Here is a 27,832-nt window from a genome sequence, read left to right on the forward strand (position 1 = left end):
CCCCACTGCACAGATGAGGAAACCGAGGCTACGATAGTTAACTTGCTCAAGCTCAGTGGTGGAGCCAGCTGTCTGACTCACAGAAGCATGTTGCTAGAGGCGGGATTTGGGGGCCACAGACTGGGAAGCTGATATCCTCACCAGTGAAGATTTCCAAAGCCAACATCACATGGCCAAATTGTGTCACCACATGGCCCTGGGCTCTTCTTCTTGTTCACACTAAAACTCAGAAACATTTATTCATAGGGGAAGTAGTCAGCACACTGCTTGCTCAGGTCTGAGAATGCGAGGGCTGAGCTAGCAGGATCTGCAGGTCCCAAGGCGATTTGCATCGCCTGGTGGAAGTCTTCCTCATCAAAGCAACGGAAATCAATGCAGTAAACAGCTGTAATGAACTGACCTGTCCACACTCCCTGCCTCTTCCTGAGGAAGGGGAATCATGAGAGACACATTGTTTCCAAATCTATCGCATCCTTCCCCATCACCTGATCCTCCCACAGGGAACCCTCTTTGCTCCTGTCAACAGCATTGGAGATGTTTCAGAGTTTTTATTGGATCTTCATTGTCACTGTGTCTGTGAAGATTCAGTGAAGCTAAGATTTAAAGGCCAGAGGGAATTGAAACTTCTACCAAGCATCAGCCATGGCTGACCTGCTTTCCAGAGTACTGTCCATGGACCTCTGGGCCACAGGGACTAGAGAATGTCAGGGGACCATCTCATTTCATACATGTGGAAACTGAGGCACAGAGACGGCAGGACCATACAGCGCAGAATCAGCACACCTCTCCAGCATCAGTACACCCCATCTTTTCAGGCAGATACAGGAATCTCTTCCACAACAGAGTGACAGGTGGGAGGCAGTGCTAAACTGCCCTTTGCTTTGGCATCCGAATGCTTGAGTTTGAATGCCCGACCCACCATTTCCTTCCTGTACGAGCCCTTGAGAAAGCTGATTAACCTCTCAGTAACTGTTTTCTCACATATAAAATATGGATGAAAATAAAAGCACGTGCTCCACTGAGTTGTTGAAAGCATTAATAAATACAGGAAAAAAAATTAGAATTGTGTCTACCAAACAGTAAGTATTCAATATATGTTAGTGGTGCTAAGACAATAAAATGGGGGAAATAATAGTCTTTTTGCCAAATAGTGTTACATAACAGAACATATCCACATGCAAAATGGGAATTTGGAACCCTATCACACGCCATATACAAAAAAATAGCTCAAATGGATCGAATATCTAAATGTAAGCATTAAAACTCCTAAACTCTTAAAAGAAAAATGCATGTATAAATCCATGACCTTGCATTAGGCAGTGGTTTCTTAGGTATGACACCAGAAACAATAAAAGAAACAGATATGTAAATTGGACATTAGCAAAATTAAAAACTTTCGGGCTTTAAAAGACATCATCAAGAAAACAGAAAAACAAAACCTTGAATACTGTAGACATTTTCTCCAAAAAATATTCACAAATAGTCAATAAGCTTACAACGTGCTTCTCTGCTAAGCCCAGAGACAGTGAGATGCTACTACCCAACTAGGCTTTTAGACAACCGCCACCAACACATAGGAACGGGCACATGGGATAAAATATGTTTGCCATTCCCAATATGGGACGATGGTACCCAAAGGAAATGTGGGTGACTATGCTCGTGATGAATGTTTGTAAGCCAACATTTCCTTTGTTTTGTAAAACATTGGAAGCCATGTCCACGGACACAGAGGAAACCATGACAGCTCTGGAATAATCTATTTCTGTCCTTGAGATGATACTGAGACTAGGATATCCCTATGTCTAGGAACTCACTAATATTATACTGGTGTAGCTCAATCCATCTTTGAGGAACAAAAAGAAGTTCTATTTTTTAATTTCAACTTTTATTTCAGATTCAGAGGATACATGTGCAGGTTTGTTGCAAGGGTATATTGCATGAAGCTAAAGTTTGGGGTACAATTAAACTCATCATCCAGGTAGTGAGCATAGTACCCAATAGGTAGTTTTTAAACCCTTGCCCCCCTCCTTCTACCCCCTCTTGTAGTCCCCAGCATTCATTGTTCCCATCTTTATGTCATGTGTACCCAATGTTTAGCTCCCACCTGTAAGAGAGAACATCCAGTATTTGGTTTTCTGATTCTGCATTAATTCTGTTAGGATTATGGCATCCAGCTGCATCCATGTTGCTGCAAAGGACATAATTTTATTCTTTTTTATGGCTGTGTAGTATTCTGTGGTATATATGCACCAAATATTATTTACCCGATCCACTGCTGATGAGCACCTGGGTTGATTCCATGCCCTTCCTATTGTGAATAGTGCTGTGACAAACATACAAGTGCAGGTGTCCTTTTGGTAGAATATTTATTCTCCTTTGGGTATATCCCCAGTAATGAGATCGCTGAGTCAAATGACAGTTCTATTTTTAGTTCTTTGAGAAATCGCCTAACAGCTTTCCACAGTGGCTGAACTAATTTACACTCCCGCCAACAGTGTAAAAGCATTACCTGTTCTCTGCAGCTTCACCAACATCTGTTGTTTTTTGACTTTTTAGTAACAGCCATTCTGACTGATGTGAGATGGTATCTTATAGTGGTTTTTATTTGTATTTCTCTGATGATTAGTGATGTGGACCATTTTTTTTATGTTTCTTGGCTGCTTGTATGTTTTCTTTTGAAAAATGTCTGTTCATGTCCTTTACCCCCTCTATAATGAAGTTGTTTTCACTTATTGATTTGTTTAAGTTTCTTATTGACCTTTGTCAGGTGCATACTTTGTGAATATTTTCTCCCTTTCTGTAGGTTGTCTGTTTACTTTGTTGATAGTTACTTTTTGATAGTTTCTTTTGCTGTGCAGAAGCTCTTTCGGGTAGTTAAGTCCTATTTGTCAATGTTTGTTTTTGTTGTAATTGCTTTTGAGGACCTTGTCATAAATTCTTTGCCATGGCCAATGTGCAAAAGAGTGTTTCCTAGATTTTCTGCTAGGGTTTTTATAGTTTGAGGTCTCACATTTAAGTCTTTCATCCTTCTTGAGTTAATTTGTGTATATAGTGATAAGTATGGTCTCAGTTTCTTTCTTTCTTTTTTTTTTTTTGAGACAGAGTTTTGCTCTAGTTGCCCAGGCTGATGTGCAATGATGTGATCTCAGCTCACTGCAACCTCCGTCTCCCAGGTTCAAGTGATTCTCCTGCCTTAGCCTCCCAAGTACCTGGGATTACAGGTGTGCGCCACCACGCCTGGCTAATTTTGTATTTTTAGTAGAGATGGGGTTTCTCCATGTTGATCAGGCTGGTCTCGTACTCCCAGCCTCAGGTGACCCACATGCCTTGGCCTCCTAAAGTGCTGGGATTACAGACATGAGCCACCATGCCCAGCCCAGTTTCTCTCTTTTTTTTTTTTTTTTTAAGTATTTTTAACTTTTATTTTAGATTCTGGGGTACATGTGCAGATTTGTTATATAGGTAAATTCATGTCGCAGGGATTTGTTTTATGGATTATTTTGTCATGCAAGTATTATGCCTCGTACCCAACAGTTATTTTTTCTGCTCCTCTCCCTCTTCTCATCCTCCACTCTCACCCCAGTGTCTGTTGTTCCCCTCTTTGTGTCCATGTGCTCTCATCATTTAGTTCCCACTTACACATGAGAACATGTAGTATTTGGTTTTCTGTTCCTCTGTTTGTTTGCTAAGGATACCGGCCTTCAGCTCCATTCATGTTCCTGCAAAGGACATAATCTCATTATTTGTATGGCTTTGTGGTATTCCATGGTGTATATGTACCACATTTTCTTTATCCAGTCTACCATTTAGGTTGATTCCATGTCCTTGCTATTGTGAATAATGCTGTAACAAACATATGCATGCAGGTGTCTTTATGGTAGAATGATTTACATTCTTTTGGGTATATACTCAGTAATGGGATTGCTGGGTCAAATGTCAGTTCTGTTTTTATCCCTTTGAGGAATCACCACACTGCTTTCCACAATGGTTGAACTAATTTACACTCCCACCAATAGTGTATAAGTGTACCCTTTTCTCTGCAACCTTGCCAGCATCAGTTATTTTTTCACATTTTAGTAATGGCCACTGTGACTAGTGTGAGATGGTATCTGATTGTGGTTTTAATTTGCAATCCTCTAATGATCAGTGATGTTGAGTTTTTGTTTTGTATGCTTTTTGGCCACATGTATGTCTTCTTTTGAAAAGTGTCTGTTCATGTCCTTTGCCCACATTTTAATGGGGTCATTTGTTTTTTTCTTGTAAATTTGTTTAAGTTCCTTATAAATACTGGATATTATTAGACCTTTGTCAGATGCATACTTTGCAAATATTTTCTCCTATTCTGTAGGCTTTCTGTTTACTCTGTTAGTTTATTTTGCTGTGCAGAAGCTGTTTAGTTTAATAGGTCCCATCTGTCAATTTTTGTTTTTGTTGCAATTGCTTTTGATGTCTTTATCATGAAATCATTGCCTGTGCCTATGTCCAGAACAGTATTGCCTAGGTTGTTTTCTAGTGGTTTTATAGTTTTGGATTTTACATTTAAGCCTTTGATCCAACTGGAGGTAATTTTTGTATATGGTGTAAGGAAGGGGTCCAGTCTCAATCTTCTACATATGGCTAGCCAGTTATCCCAGCACCAATTCTGGAGTAGGAAGTCCTTTCCTCATTGCTTATTTTTGTCAGCTTTATCAAAGATCAGATGGTTGTAGGTGTGCAGCCTTATTTCTGGGCTGTTTACTATGTTCTATTGGTCTATGTGTCTGTTTTTACCCATACCATGCTTTTCTGATTACTGTAACCCTGTAGTATAGTTTGAAGTCAAGTAACATGATGCCTCCAGCTTTGCTCTTTTGGTTTAGGATTACTTTGGTTATTCAGGCTCATTTTGGTTCCATATTAATTTTTAAATAGTTTTTTTCTAGTTCTGTGAAGAGTGTCATTGGTAGTTTGATAGAAATAGCATTGAATCTGTGAAAATTTCTTTGGGCAGTATGGCCATTTTTACAATATTGATTCTATCCACAAGCATGGAATGTTTTTCCACTTGTTTGTGTCATCTCTGATTTCTTTGAGCAGGGTTTTGTAATTCTCATTGTAAATATCTTTTACTTTCCTGGTTAGCCGTATTTCTAGGTATTTTATTCTTTTTGTGGCAATTGTGAATGGGATAGCATTCCTGATTTGGCTCAGGGCCTGGTTTTTGTTGGTGTATAGGAACGCTAGTTATTTTTATATTAATACATTCATTTTGCATCCTAAAATTTTGCTGAAGTTGTTTATCAGCTTAAGGAGCTTTTGGGCTGAGACTATGGGGTTTGTAGATATAGAAGCATGTCATCTGCAAACAGATAGTTTTACTCCCTCTCTTTCTATTTGTATGTTTCTTATTTCTTTCTCTTTCCTGATTGTTCTGGCCAGGACTTCCAATAGTATGTTAAATAGGAGTGGTGAGAGAGGGCATCCTTTTCTTTTTCTGGTTCTCAAAGGGAATGCTTCCAGCTTTTGCCCCAGTAATTGTTGGGTGTAGGTTTGTCATAGATGGTTCTTATTATTTTGAGGTATATTCCTTCAATACCTAGTTTGTTGAGAGTTTTTAACATGAAGCAATGTTGAGTTTTATTGAAAGCCTTTTCTTCATCTATTGAGATGATCATGTGGTTTTTGTCTTTAGTTCTGTCTATATGATGAATCAGGTTTATTAATTTGTGTATGTTGAACCAACCTTGCATCCCAGGGATAAAGCCTACTTAATCATGGTCAGTTAGCTTTTTGATGTGCTGCTGGATTTGGTTTGTTAGTATTTTGTTAAGGATTTTTGCATCAGTGTTCATCAGGGATATTAGCTTGAAGTTTTCTTTCCTTTTCTTTTTTTTCTTGTTGTGTCTCTACCAGTTTTTGGTATCAGAATGATGCTGGCCTCATAAAATGAGTTGGGGAGGAGTCCCTCCTTCTCAATTTTTTTGGAATAGTTTCAGTAAGGATGGTACCAACTCTTCTTTATACATCTGGTAGAATCTGGCTGTGAATCTGTCTGGTCCTGGACTTTTTTTATTGGTGGGTTATTTATAACTGATTCTATTTCAGAGCTTGTTATTGGTCTGTTCAGGGATTCAATTTCTTCCTGGTTCAGTCTTGGGAGGGTGCATGTCTCTAGGAACGTATCCATCTCTTCTAGATTTTCTAGTTTGTTTGCATAGAGCTGTTCATAGAAGTCTCTGCTGGTTCTTTGTGTTTCTGTGGGGTCAGTGGTAATATTCCCTTTGTCACTTCTAATTGTGTTTATTTTTATCTTCCCTCTTTTCTTTATCAGTCTATTTAGAAGTCTATTTATTTTATAAATTTTTTTTCAAAAAACCAACTCCTGGATTCATTGATAGAGTTGTGTGTCTCAATCTCTTTCAGTTCAGCTCCGATTTTGGTTATTGCTTGTCTTCTGCTAACTTTGGGGTTGCTTTGCTCTTGCTTCTCTAGTTCTTTTAGTTGTGATGTTAGGTTATTAATTTTAGATCTTTCTAACTTTTTGATGTGGGCATTTAGCACTGTAAAATTCTCTCTTAACACTACCTTAGCTGTGTCCCAGAGAGTCTGGTATGTTGTATCTTTGTGCTTGTTAGCTTCAAGTAACTTTTTATTTCTGCCGTAGTTTCATTATTTAACCAAAAGTCACTCAGGATCAGGTTATTTAATTTCCATGTAAATTGTATGGTTTTGAGTGGTTTTCTTAGTCAAATTCTATTTTTATTGCTCTGTGGTCTGAGAGAGTGTTTGGTGTGATTTTGGTTCTTTTGCATTCACTGAGGATTGTTTTATGTCCAATTGTGTGGTCAATTTTAGAGTACATAATATGTGGTTATGACAAGAATGTATATTCTGTTTTTGCAGGGAGAGAGTTCTGTAGATGTCTATCAGGTCCATTTGGTCCACTGTTGAATTCAGGTCCTGAATATCTGTGTTTTCTGCCTCAATGATCTGTCTCATACCATGAGTGGGGTGTTGAAATTTCCCACTATTATTGTATGGGAGTCTAAGTCTTTTTGAACTTGCTTTATGAATCTGTGTGCTCTTGTGCTAGGTGTACATATTTAGAATAGTTAGGTCTTCTTGTTGAGTACCTTTACCATTATGTAATGCCCTTTTTGTCTTTTTAAGCTTTTGTTGTTTTAATGTCTGTTTTGTCTGAAATTAGAATCACCACTCCTGCTTTTTTCTATTTTACATTTTCTTAGTAGATTTTTCTCTATCCCTTTATTTGGAGCCTGAGAGTATCACTGCATATGAGATGGGTCTCTTGAAGACAACATACTATTTGGTCTTGCTTCTTTATCCAGCTTGCCACTCTGTGTCTTTCAATTGGGACATTTAGCCCATTTACATTCAAGGTTAGAATTGATATGTGTGGATTTGATTCTGTCATCATGTTGTTAGGTGGTTATTATGTCAACTTGTTTGTGTGGTTGCTTTATGGTGTCACTGGTCTGTGTACTTGTGTTTTTGCAGTGGCTGGTAATAGTCTTTCCTTTCCATATTTAGTGTTTCTTTCAACATTTGCTTGTCTAAAAAGGATCTTACTTCTCTTTTGCTTTTGAAGCTTGGTTTGGCCAGATATAAAATCCTTGGTTAGAATTTCTTTTATTTAAGAAGGTTTAATATAGGCCCCCAATCTCCTGGTTTGAAGGATTTCTGCTTAGAGGTCCACTGTTAGTCTGATGGGCTTCCCTTTGTAGGTGACCTGTCCTTTCTCCATAGTTGCCTTTAACGTTTTTTTCTTTCATTTCCACAGTGGAGAATCTGATGGTTGTATGTCTTGGGGAATTATCTTTTTGTGAATTTTTTTCAGGAGTTCTCTGCATTTCCTAAAGTTTAATGTTGGCCTCTCTAGCTAGGTTGGGGAAGTTCTCATGGGTGATATCCTGAAATATGTTTTCCAAGTTGCTTTCATTCTCCCCATTCCTTTCAGGGATGCTAATGAGTCACAGATTCAATCTCTCTACATAATCTCATATTTCTCAGTGGTTTTATTCATTTTAATTATTTTAGTTCTCTCTTCTTTATTCTTGTCTGACTGTCTCATTTCAGAAAGCCAGTCTTCAGGCTCTGAGATTCTTTTCTTAGCTTGGTCTATTCCACTGTTAATCCTTGCAATAGCATTATGCAGCTCTTGTAGTATGTTTACGATTACCAGCTCTGTCAGGTCAGTTACATTCTTTTCTATACTGGCCATTTTGTCTGTCAGTTCCTGTATCATTTTATTGTGATTCTTAGCTTCCTTAGGTTGGTTTTCAACATTCTTCTGAGTCTTGATGATCTTCATTCCTACCCATATTCTGAATTCTATTTCTGTCATTTCAGCCATCTCAGCCCAGTTAAGAACACTTACTGGAGAACTAGTGTGGATGTTTTGAGGAAGGAGACCCAGGCATCTAGGATCACCTCCCCCTTGACTTCCACACTGCATTTCAATAGAAGAAAAGGCTGGCCGACTGGCACCTCCTAAATCACCTTCCTATAAGATAGCAGGTGTGGTATGGGGGAATCTCTCCAGAAGACACTGTTTTTACTTAAACAAGATCAAACCCCCACCCCACTCCTCCATTCAGAGACCAGAAACCTTTCACATGTAATTCCTAAAACTGTAAACCCAAGACCCTTTCATATGTGGTTTCTAAAGCTGTGAACCCAAGACCCTTTCACTTGTAATTTCTAAGGCTGTAAACCTAAGATCCTTTCACACGTAATATCTGAGTGTAAGCCTATATAAGGGCAGAGCTTCTCTTTGTTAGGGGAGCTTGGCCGTTTAAACAAAATATAAAGCCTTGCTCCTGGGCCATAATAATAAAACCCCTTCCTTTTGTAGTTCAGTGTCCGAGAGGTCGGTTTCTCATGGCTGCTCCTGCTTCAGTTTGGAGAAAAGAAGACACTCTGGCTTTTTGAGTTTTTAGAGTTCTTATGCTGGTTCTTTCTCATCTGTGTGGGCTGATGTTCCTTCAGTCTTTGAAGCTGCTGACCTTTCGATGTTTTTTTTTTTTTTCTTTTATCCTATTTGATGACATTATGGGTCTGATTGTGGCATAAGGTGGATTCAGTCAACTGGCTTCATTTCTAAAAGATTTTAGGGAGCCAAGGCTCAGCTCAGGACTTCTGGGCCACATTCTCTAACTCTGGGGAACTGGTATTGGGATTGAGCCCCAGCTTTGTTCCCTGGATGCCACTGGACCACTGGCCACAGCATTCTGGTGGATGGTGCCAGCCAAAGCACTTTGTAGAGCAATGGCAGTGAACTCTGTCCTCATTTGCACATGCCAGTAGCAGTGCAGTGGCAATGAAACAGGGTACACACTCAGCTGCAGCAGGGTGTTAATGGGTGCCAGAGTGCTGGCTTCTGTGCAAGTGTTCACAACAGTGGCAGTGCACAGCTTGGGATGGGCCCCACTGGGCAGTGGGCAACTGTGCACATATTAGCACCAGTGGTGGCGTTAGCAAGGAGGCAGGGTGCTAGTTGGTGCAGGACTGTGTGTACCCTCTATGCATGTACATGAGGTCAGCAGTGGCTACTCAGGGTGGGGCAGGCCCGCTGTTTCAGCTGGGGCGGGGCGTCGGCAGGCAAAGCTGGGAGGCTTCATGTCTACTAATACTCTGACAACAAAGGCAGTGGGGGGGGGCGGGCAGTGCACTCACGCTAGCAGCAGTGGCATGTCAGGTTGCCACACAAACTCTGGTGAGATAGAAAGGCAAGATCCACCTGTGCAAGGTCCACATGTGCTGGCAAAGTGATGTGGGGTGACCCTGGGTGAGTACATGCAGAAAAAGTGGCACAGGGGAGGCTACAGTGGGGGAAGGCAGAGGATAAGGTTAGTGCATGTCCATAGGTGGCTCTGCTGGCCAGGCAAAGCCCGCCAGCCCAGGAGCTATGATGTGAGCCAAGGCAGTACCTGAGGGCTGCCCTGCAAGCAGTCATGGCCAGGCTGGGGCCCCAGGAGAGGCCATCAGACTAAGGGGTGCTCTGATCAGATGAGTTCTGTCTCATGGGCAAGACCACCCTACATATTTCAGGTCTAAGAGCTTCCCGAGGTCTATAGTCTCCTATGGCAGCAAGTTGAGCCTTGCAGGATGGGCATCCCTGGCTACGCTTCACAACAGATGCTCCTATACCAAACCCTCTGGGCTCCACACTACCTGGAGTTCTTCCCCATTTCTTCTCTAAGCAGCAATTTCTACCAATTCAAGTGTCCCTGGTAGTCAAGTGGTCTCCTCCTGCTAGAATTCCAGAAGCCCAAGGTGAGAGCAGATTACTCCTTGCCTGTTCAACTCATCCCTTCATGCAGCAGTCATTGAGGGGCAGGAATGAGTCCCAGTGTGCAGAAGCCCCTTGCAGGTTTCCCAGCTTTCTCCCGCTTCAGCCCAACCTCTGTGTCTTTCTTCTGTCCACCCTGAATGCCTTCCCTCTGAAGACATGCTAGGAGTGTGCCAGTCATCCTGATGTCCCAGTCCCTCAGTGAGAGATGTTCCTCCTGGCTGTGTCTAGTCACCGGCCATCTTGGAGCTTGTCTTCTGAGCTCAGTTTCATTCTTCTGCATATGGATAGCCAGTTACTCCAGCACCATTTATTGAATAGGGACCTTTTCCATTGCTTATTTTTGTTGACTTTGTTGAAGATCAGTTTGTTGTAGGTGTGCAGCTTTACTTCTGAGTTTTCTATTCTGTTTCATTGGTCTATGTGTCTGTTTTTGTACTAGTACCATGCTGCTTTTGTTGTTGTGGCTTTGTAATATAGTTTGAAGTCAGGTAATGTGATGCCTCTGTCTTTGTTCTTTTTCCTTAGGATTGCTTTGGATATTTGGCCCTTTTTTTTGGTTTCATATGGATTCTAGAATAGTTTTTTTTAATTCCATGAAAAATGACGTTGGAAGTTTGATCAGAATAGCATTGAATCTGTAGACTGTTTTGGCAGTATAGACTTTTAAAGATATTGATTCTTCCAATCCATGAGTATGGAATGTTTCTCCATGTGTTTGCGTCATCTCTAATTTCTTTCAGAAGTATTTTGTAGTTTTCCTTGTAGAGATGTTTTGCTTCCCTGGTTATGTATTCCTAGGTATTTGTGTATGTGTCTGGCTACTGTAAATGAGATTAGGTTCTTTATTTGGCTCTCAGCTTGAACATTATTGGCATATACAAATGCTGGTGATTTTTGTACATTGATTTTACATCCTGAAACTTTACTGAAGTCGTTTATCAGTTCCAGAAGCCTTTTGGCAGAGTCTTAAGGGTTTTCTAGGCAAAGAAACATTTCTTCAGTGAAGAGAAATAATTCAACTTCCTCTTTTCCTTTTTGGATGCCTTTTATCTTTTCTCTTGCCAGATTGCTCTGGCTAGGACTTCCAGTACTATGCTGAATAGGAGTGGTGAGAGTGGGCATCCTTGTCTCATTCTGGTTCTTGAGGGGAATGCTTCCAGGAAAAAGTTCTATTTGACAGGCAATCAAAGAAATGCAAAACAAAGCAATGAACATTTGTTTTTCATCCATAATATTAACAATTAGTTAAAATATAATATTCAGTGGTGGCAAGGGTATGTTAAGATAGTCTCAAGTTCTTCTTACTGGAATAAAAAATGGTCCATCTGTGGAATAAAGTTGAACGATGTGCTCTAAAACCCAGTCATTCCATCCTTATTCTTATCATAAAACACAGAGATTCAGATGGGCGTTTATGGCATAACATACTGTTTATGTACAATAACAATCAAGATGTTATTGTACAAACCAGTAATTGAAACAACTTGCATGTCCAGCAAGAAGGGAAGTGTTGACCTTATGGAAGTAAAGAGTAGAATGATAGATACCAGTGGCTGGAAGTGGGTGGGGGAAATGAAAATAAGTTGGTTAATGGGTATAAACCTATATTTAAACAGAAGGAATTAGTCCTAGTACTTGATAACACAGTAAGGTGACTATAGATAACAACAATTTATTGTATATTTCAAAATAGCTGGAAGGGAAGATATGAAATGTTTTGAACACAAATAATACATGTTTGAAGTGACGGATATCCTAAATACCTTTATTTGATCAGTACACATTATATGCATGTATCAAAATATCACATGTACCCCATAAATATGTATAACTATTATGTATTACTAAAAAAGAAAATAAAGAGGGGAATGGTTACATAAATTATAACTATATGCTGGAATGGATTTTGAAACAGTTGGGTGTCATCACCATGTAACATTACATTTAAAAACCAGGGTCCAGGCCAGGCATGGTGGCTTAAACCTATAATCCTAACACTTTTGGAGGCCAAGGCAGGAGGATCACCTGAGGTCAGAAGTTCAAGACCAGCCCAGCCAACATAGCAAAACCCATCTCTACTAAAAATATAAAAATTAGCTGAGCATAGTGGCACACACCTGTTCAACTACTCAGGAGGCTGACGCAGGAGATTCACTTGAACCCAGGAGGCAGAGGTTGCAGTGAGCTGAGATTGCACCACTGCACTTTAACCTGGATGACAGAGTGAGACTCCATCTCAAAACAAAAAAAGAGAAAACCAGGGTCCAACATCAAGATATACTTAATTTCTAATTACATAAAATCTTTACTAATTCATAGAAACGTGATGGAAAGAAATACCACAAAGCACTGATAATCAGTTACTGGACAGTTGGATGAACAGTAATGTTTATTTCTGTTTGTATTCTTTCCTATACTTTCTAAATTTTCTCAAATAATTATGTTTTCTTTTTTAGAGGAAAAACAGCAACAGTATTATTATAAAACGAAGATCTTAAGTCACCCTGGCTCCTTCTATCGCCAGCTGAGCTGTGTCTCCCAAGCCCGCTGACCTTCAGAGGCCTTGTTCATAAAATAAGGTTACATAAGTTATAACTATATGCTGGAATGGATTGCTGTGAAGCGTCCTCACAGAATTGCTGTGAAGATAAAATTTTTAAATGACACATTTTGTAAATTGTAAAGCATTGTACAAATGTTAGCTGTTACATTATAACACAAAATTAATTCCAGTAATCTGAGAGAGGAGAAAAGAAATTCATAGTAAGATACCTCAGGCTTTGACATAGGAACTAGGAAAATACAAGAATGAGCTAAGAATAGAAAGAAGTAAAACATCCACAGGAATCCTGGAGAATGTTCACTAGCATCTCTCAGGAAACTCAGAGAAAACATTTAATAAGAAGCAAAAAAAAAAAAAATCACAAGGCAAACAAATATTAATAGCACTGGTTGGCTAACAAGCCACACATGAGATTCTGTCTTCAGTTTTTTTGGTTTTATTTTTTTTTTAAGTCTTCTGAAAATTGAGAAATGATCAAGTTTGGAGAATGGAGGAGTTCACTCATTGTGACAGGCAGGTAAAAATCAGAGATAACTTAGGTCAAAATCTCTTGAGGAAGCATCTTGCAGGGATCTGATTCTAAAAGTCAAAATTAGCACCCCAAGGGAGAAAACTGGAGAATGGGGGGGAAATTAATGATCACAGGGCCAGGACTGGACTCAGAAATGGCAAGGACCCAGCAAAAGGATTCAAATTCTTTACCTTACAAAGGAAAATGCCTGCGGCCAGTTGTTGCTCCCCACTCCTTCCTACAGGAGACTCTCCTGTTCTTGCTTCTGGAGTGCTCACCTATCCCACTCCCCTGCAGCTCCTTCTGTCACTTCCCTTCCCTTCCCACTCCACACAGTGCCTGATTCAAGGGCCCCTTTGCACTCCTTGCTCTGGCCTATCCTCTCTGTTATTTCTCCCTGTTCCAGCTAACACCTTCAAATCTCCATCTCCATGCGGACCATTTCTCAACTCCCTTACCACCTCTCTAACTGCCTCTCAGACACATACCCCCAGAAGCCCTGCTGCCCCTGGAACCCTGGAAACTAAGCCTGCAGCCAAATGCATCTTCGAAAAAATTAAAATAAAGCAAACAAACCAGCAAAAATGGGTTTAACGGATCCTTACTCGCTAGTCCTGGTAACAGTTCTGTTGGAAAGTTTCCTCTTGTGCTGCTGCTTCTCATCCCAAACTAAACTGATCATGTCCCAAATATTACTAAGATAACTTCTTATGTTTTTTTCTATCAGGCCCGTCCTCCTGCCCCCATCCCAGTCCAGAGCTTGATAGGTCTCTGCGGCAGCTTCCTGACTAGCCTGATCATTACTACATCTCCTCTCCCCAGTCACTTGTAAATGCTACTGTCAAAGGAAGTTTGTCAAGACAACACTTTCTCCTCACTTGGATTCTCCCAACCAAAGCTTTCAGTGACTGCCTACAAAGGCCTTGTAGATAAAGAACAAATGCTTTTCCTAACATTCAAGCTCTTGAGTCCTAGCTAAGGGCCGGATGAATGGAAATGCCTTGGCCAAGTTCAAGGTTGGGCCAAGATGGCGGCCAACATTAGATTTCAAGCATAGAGGCTAAGGATACCAGTTTTCACCAGCTAACCAGGAATGGGCAGGGTTGTTGATGGTCAAAAAAAGAGCCAAGTCTTGGGAAAGAATAGAATTGTCAACACTTGAGCATAAAGAACAACCTCCCAAAGCAGAATCATTCCAGAAATTTAAAGGAACACGGAGAAGAGAGGCAGGAGGGTGGGCTTCAGAAACAAGGACCAGGTAGGTAGAAGCCAAAAGTTGGAGCCAAGAGACCGTTCCCACGAGCAGATCAGAAGTGTGCTCACTCAGAGGCCAGGAGGCTGAGGCTGGGCAACATAGTGAATCTAAAGCCAACTCTGTAGAGCACTTGCTCCCCACAGAGTGCTCACTCTTCTCCATGGAATAAGGCAAGCTGTAGCTCTGACAAAGGCAAGAGTGTCACTTCTGGAAAATTAACCTAAAATTATAGAAGCCACCCAAAGCATAGAAACCAGCCATTCATCATCTGATGACTGGATAAACAAAATGTGGTATATCCATACAACTGAATATTATTCAGCCATAAAAAGGAATGAAGTATGTTGCATACTGCAACATAATACCTTGAAAGCATTTTATGCCAAGTAAAAGAAGCCAGAAACAAAAGGCCACATATTGTAAGATTTTGTTTATATAAAATACCCAGCATATGCAAATCTCTAGAGACATAAAGTGTCACAGATTGGTGATTGCTTAGTGTTGGGCAGATTGGGAGGCTGGTGGGTAATAAAGAGGGATGGTGGGTAATTAAGGGGATAGGGTTTCCTTTTGGGGTAATAAAAATGTGGTAAAATTGATGGTGGATGAATGTACACTCTATACTAAAAGACATTGAATTATATACTGTACATGGTAGATTGTATGTCATATGAATTATATTTCAATAAAGCTGTTTTTTTTAATCAAAGGTGGCAGTTGGTTCAAAGTAGACTTCAATTTTACGAGACCAAGGAAAGAGTCAAAAAATATGTCAGTGAGGAAAAAGTGAATTTCATAACACCTCTATCCTGGCAGCTGGGGAAAGCCCAAAGATGTGCTATGTAACCTTTTCTGTCTCCATCGCTAGATTATTTTCTTTTCTCCACCCCTCGGGGCTACCTCTGAAGATCACACATATTTCTGTTTCTCCTTTGATAGCAAGAGATGATCACTGCTGGCCACCCTGGCTGCCTGCTTCCTGCACCCTGTGGCTCTCAGAGTACTGAGCCTGTTCCCTATTGGCTCCTCTATCTCCAGTCCCTGGCACAGACTGATGCTGAATAAATAACTGTTGAATTGATATCAATCTTATAAATCCTGGTATCTTTCATCTAAAAAATCTTACTATCTCTTGAGAACTAGCAACGCGAGTTGCTGACAAGGAGAACTCAGTCGTTAGGAGAGGGATCACAGAGAAGCATTTTGCACACCCTTTAGTGCCTCTGGAATTTTATGTAGGCCAACATATCACCTACTCCCAAAAGAAATTAATTTAATATTTTTAATTGTTTAAAAGTATATCACTTATTAGCAAAGACACAGAATTCATGCATTTTACCAAACAGAACAGTAGAATGTGACAAAGTTCTCAGGAGAGCGGACACAGACAGCAAACACTTCAGCAGAAGATTCAGGGGAATGGGAACCAAAAGGCCCCGGGAGAGCAGAGTGGAGAGAATTCTAGCTCTCTTCTCATAACTCTAAGGAAGCAATTGTGTTTCTCCATTCATTCTTGGTAATGACATCAGGGTTTCTCAGGGCACTGCCAGCCTCAGCAATCAGACCAGCGCCAGTCTCAAGGCTGATACAGATTCATCAGCATCATGTGGCATTCATATCTTTGCCACCGTGCCCACCTGTCTGCTCAGGAGGACAGCTGCTGCGGTCAGAAACTGGGAGAGAAGATCTCATCACTGGATATAATTACTCTCTGACTAGCGCAGAATATGAAGACCACCCTCACACACAAAGAGAGGCACACCTGGAAGCACTGGAAGAGAGGCAAACCTCGTCCCCAAGGCCCTTTCCTCCTTTCCTTGAAGGTTTTTCCCCTCTGTTGGGCCCCCTTATGCACCTTAAAACATCTGGACCCTCATACTACACCCCATTGTCCCTAACCAGTGACCACTGCAGTCAGAAAATAGAAAATAATGGGACCCAAATGTCCCCAAAAGAGGCCAGCCCTCACAGGGAGCCAGCCCCTGGTTGGGGTACACTTTGAAATTGCCTGTAGATGTCTCTGCCTCCCTCCCCTCCCAGTAAGCACCCTGATAGCAGGTCTGCAGTTCCTCACCATTCATCACCAGCCCCCAGCATGGTGCTATACAAGATAGGCACTCAGTATGTGTTGTTTAGCTAACAGTGCATGAACACGTAGTAGTGCCATGCCCTGTTGCAGTTTATTCAATCCTGACATCAGCCTTAGGAGGCAAATGCTATCAGTCCCATTTTATAAGTGAGTCACAGAGAACTTGAAATAACTTGCCCAAGAGCCCACAGCTACTAAGTGACAGAACCAGGACACAAACCCAGTCGGCTCCAGAATCTATTAGCTTAACTGAAATGCTCATTACTCATACAAGAGATATTGAGAGTATGTGTGTCAGGGTGAAGGTGGGCAGGAGCAGGGGTAGAAGGAAGAATGAGAAAGACAAGAAAGGAAAGAAGGGAGGGACAGAGGGGGCAAGAAGAGAGGGGAATGGAAGGGAGATCACTAGGTCCCGGGCACAGGCTTTCCATCTGGAGAGGCAGCAGCTCTATGCAATCAGTATCCTACAGGCCAGAGACTGACCCGGGCTGAACAACTCTCAAGTGACTGATAAATAAGCCAGAATATCAATCAGTTTGTTAGTTTCAGAGACAACTATAACTTCCAAGAAAACCAGAGCATCACATCCATTGGTGGGAGGCCAAAGTACACAGGAAAGAGATCAGCCTCATCTGAAGCTTGTGTGGAAGGCAAGAACTCGGTGCCAGAGAGCCACAGGATGATGTTAACGGCTCATGTCAGTGAGTTATGACTGTCTGGTGCTCCCTGCTCCTCCTAGACCCATCTGTCAAGCAGAGCGGATGTTTCTGTCAGCCAGACGGGCCCCCTTGCTCTGGACAATGCTGGAAAAACACTGACAAATTACTGCTCCATGGCATCCCCTTCCTCTAGACGATGCACAGATCACCCCTCTTTGGTTAATACATTTGTTTCCCAGGCAAGGCACATTGTGACTGATTAGATTTCACAATTGATTAGATTTCATGATCGCAGATGTTTAACTCCATTATGCATGGATTCTTCTTACTAAAATAATCTCAGAGGACAACCATGTTCTGAAAAATAAAGAGGGGGAAAAAAACAGGCCTTATTCTCAGGACTGTCGCTGCTCTCAGCCCCTAAGTTGGCTCCTTGTCCCAGCAAAGGGTCCAGTTGTATCTTTGCAATGTGACTATATTGGGAACTCGTTGGGAGGGGGACATGGGATGGGATGAAAACCAAGCCTGGAGTAAGCAGGCTGACTATAGTGTAGAGGAATGAGCTATAGTTAAAAAAAAAAAGATGATGCTACTCCAGTTAGTTTAATTTCATCCTGGCTGCTTGTGAAGGCCATGTATGGACTGCCTAGCTCATCAAATTTCTCTGGTTTAGGACAAGACTATAACCAATAGCAGAATTTTTTTGGTATCCCTACCAAGAGTCATATTTAAATTTACCAAGCACCTTCTACATTCTAGATGTGTCAAACTCTTGCATGCATGTGTTAGTTAAACATTGCTGTGTAACAAATCATCTCCCAAGACTTACCATCTTAAAACAACATGCGTCTATTATCTTACAGTTTCTTTGGATCCAGGCACAGCCTAGCTGGGTCCTCTGGCTCTCACAATGCTGCAGTCTCATCTCAAGGCTGGACTGGGAAAGACTCACTTCCAGGCTCATGTACATGATTATTGTAAAGATTTATTCCCTTCTGAGCTGTTTGACTAAGAGTTTACTTCTTCATGAGCTTCTGGCTGGAGATCTCCACACCATGGCAGCTTGCTTCATTAGAGTGAGCAAGTGAAAAGGCAAAGGATGTACCAGTGAGAGAGAGAGAGAGTTAGCAAGAAAGAAGTCACAGACTACAGCCTTTTGTAATCTAACCATAGAAGTAACATCCCATTACTTTGCTATATTCCATTTGTTAGAATCAAGTCACTAGGTCCCGTGCACACTCAGTGGGAGGGGATACAGAGGGGATAAGTACTAGGAGGTGGGGATTGTTGGGAGCCAGGTCAGAAGCACATGACCTCCTATGGCAACCCTTTGAGACAGATGCTATTGCTACCCTATGAATTTTCCAGATGTGGAAGCTCAGAGAGGTTAAGTCAGTTGTCCAAAGTCACATAGCTTGCTGATGGTGAAATCAGATCTCAAACACAAATCTGATTTTATCATCATTCACTGAGCTGAGCTTGGTCAAATGGCTTTCCCAGAGTGGTCCCAATATCCTAACAAAAGAAGGTCACTCATTCTGTCAGTGGGTACGGTTGATCGACTCTAATTTAGCATGAGACTAATTTGAAGGGAGCCCAATTTTTGGTGGTCTCTAGCATCAAGACCAAGATCTTAGCCTTTCTAGTTCTGGACTTTGAATCTCAGACTTGCTGCAGAGATGTCCTATGCTCCTCCATCCTGGTCTGTCAACACAAGGCAGTACCTCACTCTTGGTCACTGCCTGGTTTCCCTTGCCTGTTATTGTAGCTGATGTTTGTGTATACAATATTCCCCTTAGCAACCTGCCCAATGAATAACCCTGTAGCTACCAGACTTCGTTCAATAATGTCTCATATACACTTATTAAACACTACTTTGTACCATGCATTGAGTGATGCAGAGAAAAATCAGACATTACCCCTATCCTCAAGACAACACAGAATGTCTTGAATCTAGCATTGTACTATCCAGTACAGTAGCTACTTGTTACATCTGGCTACCGAGTACTTGCAGTGTTGCTGGTCTGAAATGAGATCTGTTGTCACTCTAAAATAACAGTGGATTTCAAAGACATTATGAAAAAAAAGTAAAAATATCTCATCAACATTTGTATATTGATTGTAAAACAATATTTGGGGTTTGTTGAATTAAATAAAACATCCTATTGAAATTTATTTCACTTCTTTTTACTTTTTTTAATGTGGCCACTAGAATTACACATCAGGCTCACATTTGTGGCCCTTGTCACATTTCCCTTGGCCCACCCTGGTCTGGAGGCAGTCAAGTGATACCAACAATTCCCATTTATTAAGGTTTCACCATGTTTCAGGCCTATGTTCCACATACTGTCTCTCTACATGGAGCACAAGCTACTTCATGTAGTCCTCATAATTCAGTGGACATCTTATTTCCTCTTACAGGCAAAGCACAGGCTCAGTGGGCTGAAGCATCTTGCCTAGAGTCACACAGTAAGTGGGTGAGCAAGTCTGAGAAGGTACAGGGCTCCAGAGTCCATCAGGGAGAGGAATACACACCTGTGCTGTTCAAAGTGATGGGCGCTGGAATGGAGCCGCGTGGGAAGCCCAGGAGAAAGCATCCAACTCCACTTTGGAAGGCCAAGAAAGATCTCCAGACAGACATGAAGTTTAAGCTGAGTAAGCCCAGAATAAAGATGTCCGTGAAGCCAACAGGCAGGAGAGAGATTTCTCAGCAGAGGAAGCAGCTGGCGTGAAACCACAGAAGCGTGAAACCGCATGGTGCAGTCAGGGAACAGTGTGGGTTTGATGTAAGAAAGTGGAGGGAGGTAAGACCAGCAACACAAGCAAAAACTCTGCAGTAAAGTAACTGCATGCCGTGTACAGGGGTTTGAACTTTGTTCTGTTGGGTCAGTAGTCTCAACTCTGGCCACACATTGGAATCACCAAGGGAACTTTTTAAAATACCAATGCCCAGGACCCATTTCAGGGCAATTAAATCAGAAGATCACAGGAGATGGCGATGTGGTGGCCCAGGCTCCAGAAGTCATTAAACACCCTCTCCAGCGATCTAATGTGTAGGTGGGTTGAGAACCTCTTCGTAGTATTAGGAATTAGTGGAAGAGCTTTAAGAAATGATGTCAGATGATCAGAGTTTTGTCTTAGGAGGATCATTCCAAGGGTTGCATCGAAAATTAATTATTTTCCATCCTCCAGTAAGGCTGGAGGCTGGGAATCCATGCAGAATTCTACTGAAATAGTCCAGGTCAGGGATGCTGATGCCTGAGGCCACATGGCTGAATACAATGGCTATGGGGGTTGAGGAAACCCCTGGGAGAGGCCCCTGCCATGGTTCTGACCACCTCCAGCCATCACCTCTTCATCATGGGCCTCCAGCCTTAAGCACTTACAGCTGCCTTCTGCATCTCTCTCACTAGGTGTCCAACAGACATCTCCAGCTCCTCACATCCTAATTGGAACTATTGCATTCCCCCAGACCCTGTTCCTGCAGGTTTTCCTAATTCTCCTCATGGCTCCCCAGAAACCCTCCTCCCTCCAGGTCCATCAACTCCTCTCCCTCTCTCCACATCCAATCAACCATCAGGTCTTTTCCCACATCCAATCAATTACCAGATCTTGTTGCTTTTACCCTCAAAGACCCTCATAGCTGCTGTTCTCTGTCACTCCCCAGCCCCTCTCCTATTCAGGACCTTTCATTTATGGCATGAATCCCTATGACAGTCCCTGTGGCAATCGCTACTAGATTTGGATGCCCAAAGCCATTTGAAATCTGATTTATAGATTGGGTGTAGGGCTCAGGTATCACACACACGCTCACACACAGACACACGCACACACACATGTATAGATATATAATCTCCCAAAGTTATTCTAACTTTGCTCTAAATATGTGGTCCCTATACCAGCAGTATCAACATACCTGGGAACTTGATAGGAATGAAAATTCTTGGACCTCCAACTCAGGTTGACTGAATCAGAACCCTGAGGGTTAAGACCCAGAGAGCTATGGTTTAACAGTCTTTTCAGGGGATTTTGATGCACAATCAAGTTTGATAGTCACCTGTTCAAACTAACCATGGAAATCTCATTCCCATTTGATAATGACTGATTTTCAGCGTGCATGTGCCTCAGTTCTGGCCGATAAGATATGAAAGAAAATCTTCCAGGAGGGCCTCTGGAAAAAAAAAAAAGTTTTCTCCCTGATAGAAAGAGGGAGCCTTGTTAAAAGAAAGCTCTTTCTCCAATATGTATACTTTACGTGGGTAAGGGGACCTGTTCTCATGTGAGGCTGTGATGCTTGGAGCTATGGCAGCTATCTTGGGACCCTGAGGAGAAAGTGGAGAGGATCACAGAAAAGCTAATCCAATACCTGATGTTGAACTGACAATTAATCAGTTCTGTAACTTCCCAGTCTTCGTATTTGATGTGAGATCATTAATTGTCATTCTTACTTAAGCCACTCTTAGTTGTATACTTCCTTACTTGCAGCCAAAAGCATCCTAACTTCTGTAGCCTCCTAACTGTTGTCCACAGTTCCAGGCTCTTTCCCTTCAAATCTATCCTACCGTGAGGAACTGCAAAGCGTCTTAGATGTTTACCCTATTTACAGGCTAACAACAGCAAGAATGCTGGTGAAAGGCACAAGACTTCTTGGTCAGAGGCAAAAGATTGTATTACTCAAGATACAGCAAGCACCGTATTTGCTCCAGTTCCTCTTCTTCTCAAGTCACAGAGGGACAACACTGTGGGCCCATGTGGCACTTACACACGGCACCCAGTGGGTTGCACAACAGGAGAAGAACCCAAAGCCAAGGGCCCAACAAAGCAGGAAGCAGCAAACAACAAATAGGTTCTCCTCCTGTCCTCCCAGGAAGGGATGTTTACACAGTAGTTATCCTGTGGTCACCTTGCCCTACTTAGTTACCTTTATGAACAGCTACAGAACTGCTCAGTACTGAGAAAGATAAACCCTGCAATCTGAGACATTCAGCGAGAAAGCGCAGGGCAGCTCAGAGCTCATGGTGAACTGCCTTTCCAACACCATGTTTATCTTCCAGCTAGAGCTCCCAAATGTCCATGACTGTAGTCACCTAAGTCCTTGCCTCAGGTACCAGTAGAGTCTGAGCTAGTTCAGAGCCCTTAATCATCCCTCCTCATTTCTGGCTGAAGCCTATCACATCCTCCAAAAAAGACTGACTATGCCCCAGCAGCTCAAGGATACTCCCCAGGCATTTTCTCTTACCTCCGCGCACAGTCCACTTCCTGTCTGGCATCAGTTTTTCAGACTTTCATCTTCCACCCGGATCCCTCTTCTCATCTGCATCTCTTTGAATTTGTGCTTCAGTGAGAGTCTCAGTCCTGATTCCCCTTTTGGTCCTAAATGCCCAGGGTTCTGCATTTTTCAGGGCAGTCCGAGTCTACTTTGTTCTCTCACAGTCCGCACCCTGGACTTCCATCAGTCCAGATGAGCAGTCAGGTAAGTGGCTCCTAAGCACATACCACTCCTCACTCTGGAATCAAAGCCCTCCACACCCTGCCTCCAATTTCCTTCTTTGAAATTATCTCCAACTATCTCTCTACAGTCTACACACTCCCTGTGGTTCCTGGACTACGTGGTTTTCTTCATCCCACTTGTTTTTCTCTTCTCGACCTTTCATCGTGTTCTTCACTGAACCTAAATTCCTATCCCTCCCTCAGACCCATCTGAAATGAAGACTTTGGCAAAGCTCTGTACGGTTCTCTCCCTGCTGGCCAGGCCCTCTGCTTCTTTTCAACCCAGGGGCTGTGAACTTCTCTTATGGTTCTCATCTTTCCAGTCTTCCGCGACAGTCCTCCCAGGCTGGTCTCATTCCTGCTACTAAAATAAAAGCTCACAAAGGCAGGGACTACTTGATACTCCCTTTTGTCTTCCTGTCTGACCTGAGTACTGTTGCTAGCTCTGTAACTAGCATAATAGTGTTCCACCCTAAATACATTTGAACACCATGACTGCCTTTTCCTAACTCAAGCAAATGAGAAAACCCTGCTGTGAACTGCATCCCCGCCATGCTAGTTCATTTTTCTGCTGCCTTAGATACCAGAGGAGGGATGAAGCCTTCATGTCACTGAAACTGATGTCACTTGTTAAGTCAGCCAAAGGGCAAACAGGCAAAATACAACTCTATAGGGGAAACATGTTGTGATTGGGAGTGTGTGAACTACACAATCTCCCAAACAGTATGCGGAGAACTGATTCCAGGTCTATGTGGATACTTCAGCCCTTGGGGTAGCTAGGTGGGGTCTGGATTGGGCTGACCACAGTGAACTGCAAAAATATCACTTTTTGTGTATTCATGAAAATAAAAAGGATGAAAAGCCCAGCCTTAGGGATGTCAAGTTCTTAGCACCAAAAGGCCTAGCATCTTGAGCAATCCTGCAAAGGTTTAGACTGTGTTACTCATGAGCACCAAATAAAGAGAATTGTAAATGAAACAAAGACAAGAATGAGGAGTTGAGAGGGGGACAGGCCATGCTACAAATGGAATGAAAGCTTGTGTATGGATTAGGACTAGGATGGAATGGATCAGAAGAAATGAGATGAAGGTAGGCCTAGCACGAATTGTGGTAAGAACAGGAGGCAATGGGGTAGAGAGAGAGTGAATGGAATTTGTGTGAGCTGGAAATAGATTGAATGGATAGGGGAGTCAGGCTCCACCCAGAAAACCCCATCTGGCTTCCTCAACATTTCCTTTCCTCCATCCTTCCCAGTACCCTGACGGATAGCTTTGCATGTCAGGGTTTATTTTGCAGGTAAACCTTGTTCCCAGTCCACGTCCAAACAATATGACAAAATCAGCCCTGGCCAGTCGTTTCTATTTACAGCCCTGTCTGTGATTGATCCAGCTCTGGAAAAGTCCATTTATCATGAGGAACCAAAGGTTCAGGACCTGCTGTCCATTTTTTCGCTTTATTCCCTAGCACTAAATGGGACTTCAGGACCTCCCACTTGTTCCGGTACCCAATGATCTGCCTGTATTTCCATTCTCAGTTTGCCTCTCCCTTCAGCCCCTCTATCTCTCAGCCTTCCTGGGACCTTAAATAAGTCACATGGCTCCTTTTGCCAGATCTTTTCTTGTTCCTGTTACTGCTGGGCTCTTCTGCCTTCCTGTCTCGTCTCCCTCTCTCGGCAGCTCACTGTCCTTTCCAATTTCCGCTGAAATCAGATTCCTTCTCCCTTGCCTTTGCTTTCCTACCTCCCATGGCCTCTCTTATCATTTATTATTTAACTCAATCACTGTATTATATATGCACGAGAGCCATTTCTAAATATGGCTGGCGTGAAAAAAATAGGACCCAAAGCAGAAGCAAACTCACCTCTTCCCCCACCAGTCTCACAGCTCCATTGCCATCCTGCTCCAGGCCTGAGCGAAGACCCCAGAGACAATGGCCAGCAAGCCCAAACCTGGCCAACACACCCTCAAGCCCAATTAACAACTTCTTAGGTTGGACACATGGAAAATTTCCAGATGGCTTTTTACAGATAGCCTTTAATTTATGTATGAGATGCCTTCCTGGAGAGGATGTTTGAATGAAATTCCAAATGGAATGTGGGGAGTGGCAGGCACACAGGATGAGTGGTTCAGGGACCCAGCTTCTGTTCTTTAACTTACTACCTCATTAACTTACACCAGACCTTGGGCAAGACCTTTAGCTCCTCTAGGTCTCAGCTTCCCCATCTATAAAACAAGGGAGCCAGACCGTAGCTCCTCAAGATCCTTTCAGTGTGAAAATTCTAAAATTCCTATTAACTCCTATTAATGATCTACATGATGCCACTGGCAATCTAGTCCTACAGTTAAAATTCAGCTCTCTCCTTATCAATAGGTCATTACGGAGCACGTGCTATGCTGCTACTCCTTATTAGAAGGGAATTTGGATTAACCTGGTGAACCCCTCCTTTAATAGATGAAGAGACCAGAGCACAGAGAGAAGCACCTAACCCTGGTTCACACAGCCAGTGAGAGGCAGAGTCAGTCTAAAATGTATGACTCCTGCCCTGAGACTACTCTTTTTTTCCTGTGTGATGTTTTAAGCATGATTGCAAATATTTTTACCCTCCTTCCATCAAGAGGTAGATCTATGTCCCCTACTTTTTATTTGAATGGGTCCTTGGCTTCTCCCACCAATAGCACATTTGGAAGGAATGTTATGTACCTTCCAAGGTAGAGAGCATAGAAGGCACAGAGAGCTTCATCCTAGCTCTCAAAGAACATTTATTTGTTCTGAGAGCCTTCATGTAAGAAGTCCATAGGGCAGGGCACTGTGGCTCACACCTGTAACCCCAGCATTTTGGGAGACTGAGGTGGGTGGATCACTTGAGGTCGGGAGTTCGAGACCAGCCTGGCCAGCATGGTGAAACCCTGTCTCTACTAAAAATACAGAAAAATTAGCCAGGCATGGTGGTGCCCACCTCTAATCCTACTTACTAGGGAGCTGAGCTGGGAGCTTCTCTTGAACCCCAGAGGCAAAGGTTGCAGTGAGCTGAGATTGAAGCACTGCACTCCAGCCTTCGTGACAGAGCAAGGCTCTGTCTCAAGAAAGAAGTCCAATGATCCTGGGAACTCCATGCTGTAACAATCCTGGGAACTCCATGCTGTCTCAGCTGAGCCCACCCATTAGCCAGCCCAGCACAGCTGCCAGAAATATGAGTGAAAAAACTATTGGAAGTGCATCCTTCAGCCCCCAGTGGTTGAAGTCCTCCCCTGAATGTCCCACCCATTCGAGTCCTCCGCTGAATGATCCACCCATTCGAGTCCTCCCCTGAGTGATCCACCTCTGTGCACTTTTCTAACTTCTGATCCAATTTGGGAGCACAATAAAATAGAGGTTGTTTCATGCCACAAAGCTTTGGAGCAGTTTTTTACATCATCATGGACAACCTGAAGAACGAGTAAACCCTAACATTGGCTAAGAGTCTTGGGCTCCCTTCCCCCAGGGGACCAATGCCAGAAGTGTGTGATTTGCAGCACATGTGCTGAAGGTGGAGAGAGGTAGTCTCTGCCTCCTCATACCGCTACACTCCCTAACCTGCCTCCAGTGTGGTCAATTCACATAGGCTTTCACTCCTCTGCCCAGGCAAAGTTCTCTTCTCCCCTGCCATGGTCCTTTTTATGTCACGAATGCAGGCTTGTCACACTGGATAGTAACTGGATTATTTATGTTTGTCTTCAGTAGACTATAAGCTGTACAGGGACACAGCTGTGTTCTGTGCATTTCCCTGGGCTGGTGCCTAGCACATAGTAGGTGTGAAATAAATACGTGTGGAATGAAACTATCAAAGACCATGTGATCAGCTGGCCCTGGTTTCTGCTAACAAGCAGCAGACCCAGAACCCCTTTCTGCACCTCCTCCAGGCAGGGCACAGTTGTTTCCTATCTGAGCAGGCTCCATTTGCTTCATCGCAGCCCAAGATCAGGGAATGGGAAATGCCTTGTGCTGCAGGAGGGAAGACAAAGGAAGCCAGAGAGCACTTGGCCATCTGGGGCTGGGAGCGGAAGAGAAGTGAACTATTCTGGAGAGCCAGACGTTTGTTTTGTAGTCGTTGCCTTTGTGAATGTACATGCCCTGAAACCCTGGTTAATTTTCTTGTTCAAACATTGGTTTAAAATTGCTGGCTCTAGGAGAAAGACTGTCCTTCAGCAGGTTCTGTTATAAACTTTGCAACTCCGAGGTCTGATTCAGCAGCAAGCTGGAAAAGTTCCTGGCTGCTGAGAGACCAGAGAACAAATTAGCAGCTCACAAAAGACCCAGCTAAGACCAGTAAAAAAAAACAAACAAACAAAAAAAAAAAACAAGGGAGGAAATGGGCCTCCTCATAATCAAAATAAGGTAAATAAACTGGCTAGGAAAATGTCTGATTGGAAAAACAATTATAAATATTCTTTATGCTGAAGTAAAATGCACTATAGGGAGCTAAACTCTGTCTTTGTATTTTTGTTACTTGAAGAAAACAGCAGGGAACCCCTTTCCAGCCCTGAAATTCCGGATCTATGAGTCAAAGGGAAAAACAAATTGTCCCAGTTGATAAGGAGGAAAACAAAGAGTAAAAAAGCTGCCTCTCTTACACGCTCTCCCTGCCAGGATGGTGAATGAGCTACCTGGGGTGGTGCCCCAGAAATATTCCTACAAGCAAACAAAAGCTTCCTCCACGGAAAGGTTTCTTCTGATTGCTGCTGGTCAGAGGCCCAGCCACACCAAGGGCTCTGATCCCCACAGGACTTGGCCAGACACTTCAAGATCCCACCTGACATTAATCAAGCCTGAGAATTCAGGGACTTGTAATAAGAAGGAGCAAAGAGAAAAGTACCAAATAGGCCCCAGGTATTAAATATTTATTTTGTTAAAGTAGCTATGATTTTTAGTAATTTCTTTTCTGGCCAGACAATTTAGTAAAATAGCATATTAAAATTATTTTTAATGATAACG

This window comes from Callithrix jacchus, chromosome 4, assembly GCF_049354715.1.
Source record: "Callithrix jacchus isolate 240 chromosome 4, calJac240_pri, whole genome shotgun sequence".
In the NCBI taxonomy this organism is placed as follows: Eukaryota; Metazoa; Chordata; class Mammalia; order Primates; family Cebidae; genus Callithrix; species Callithrix jacchus.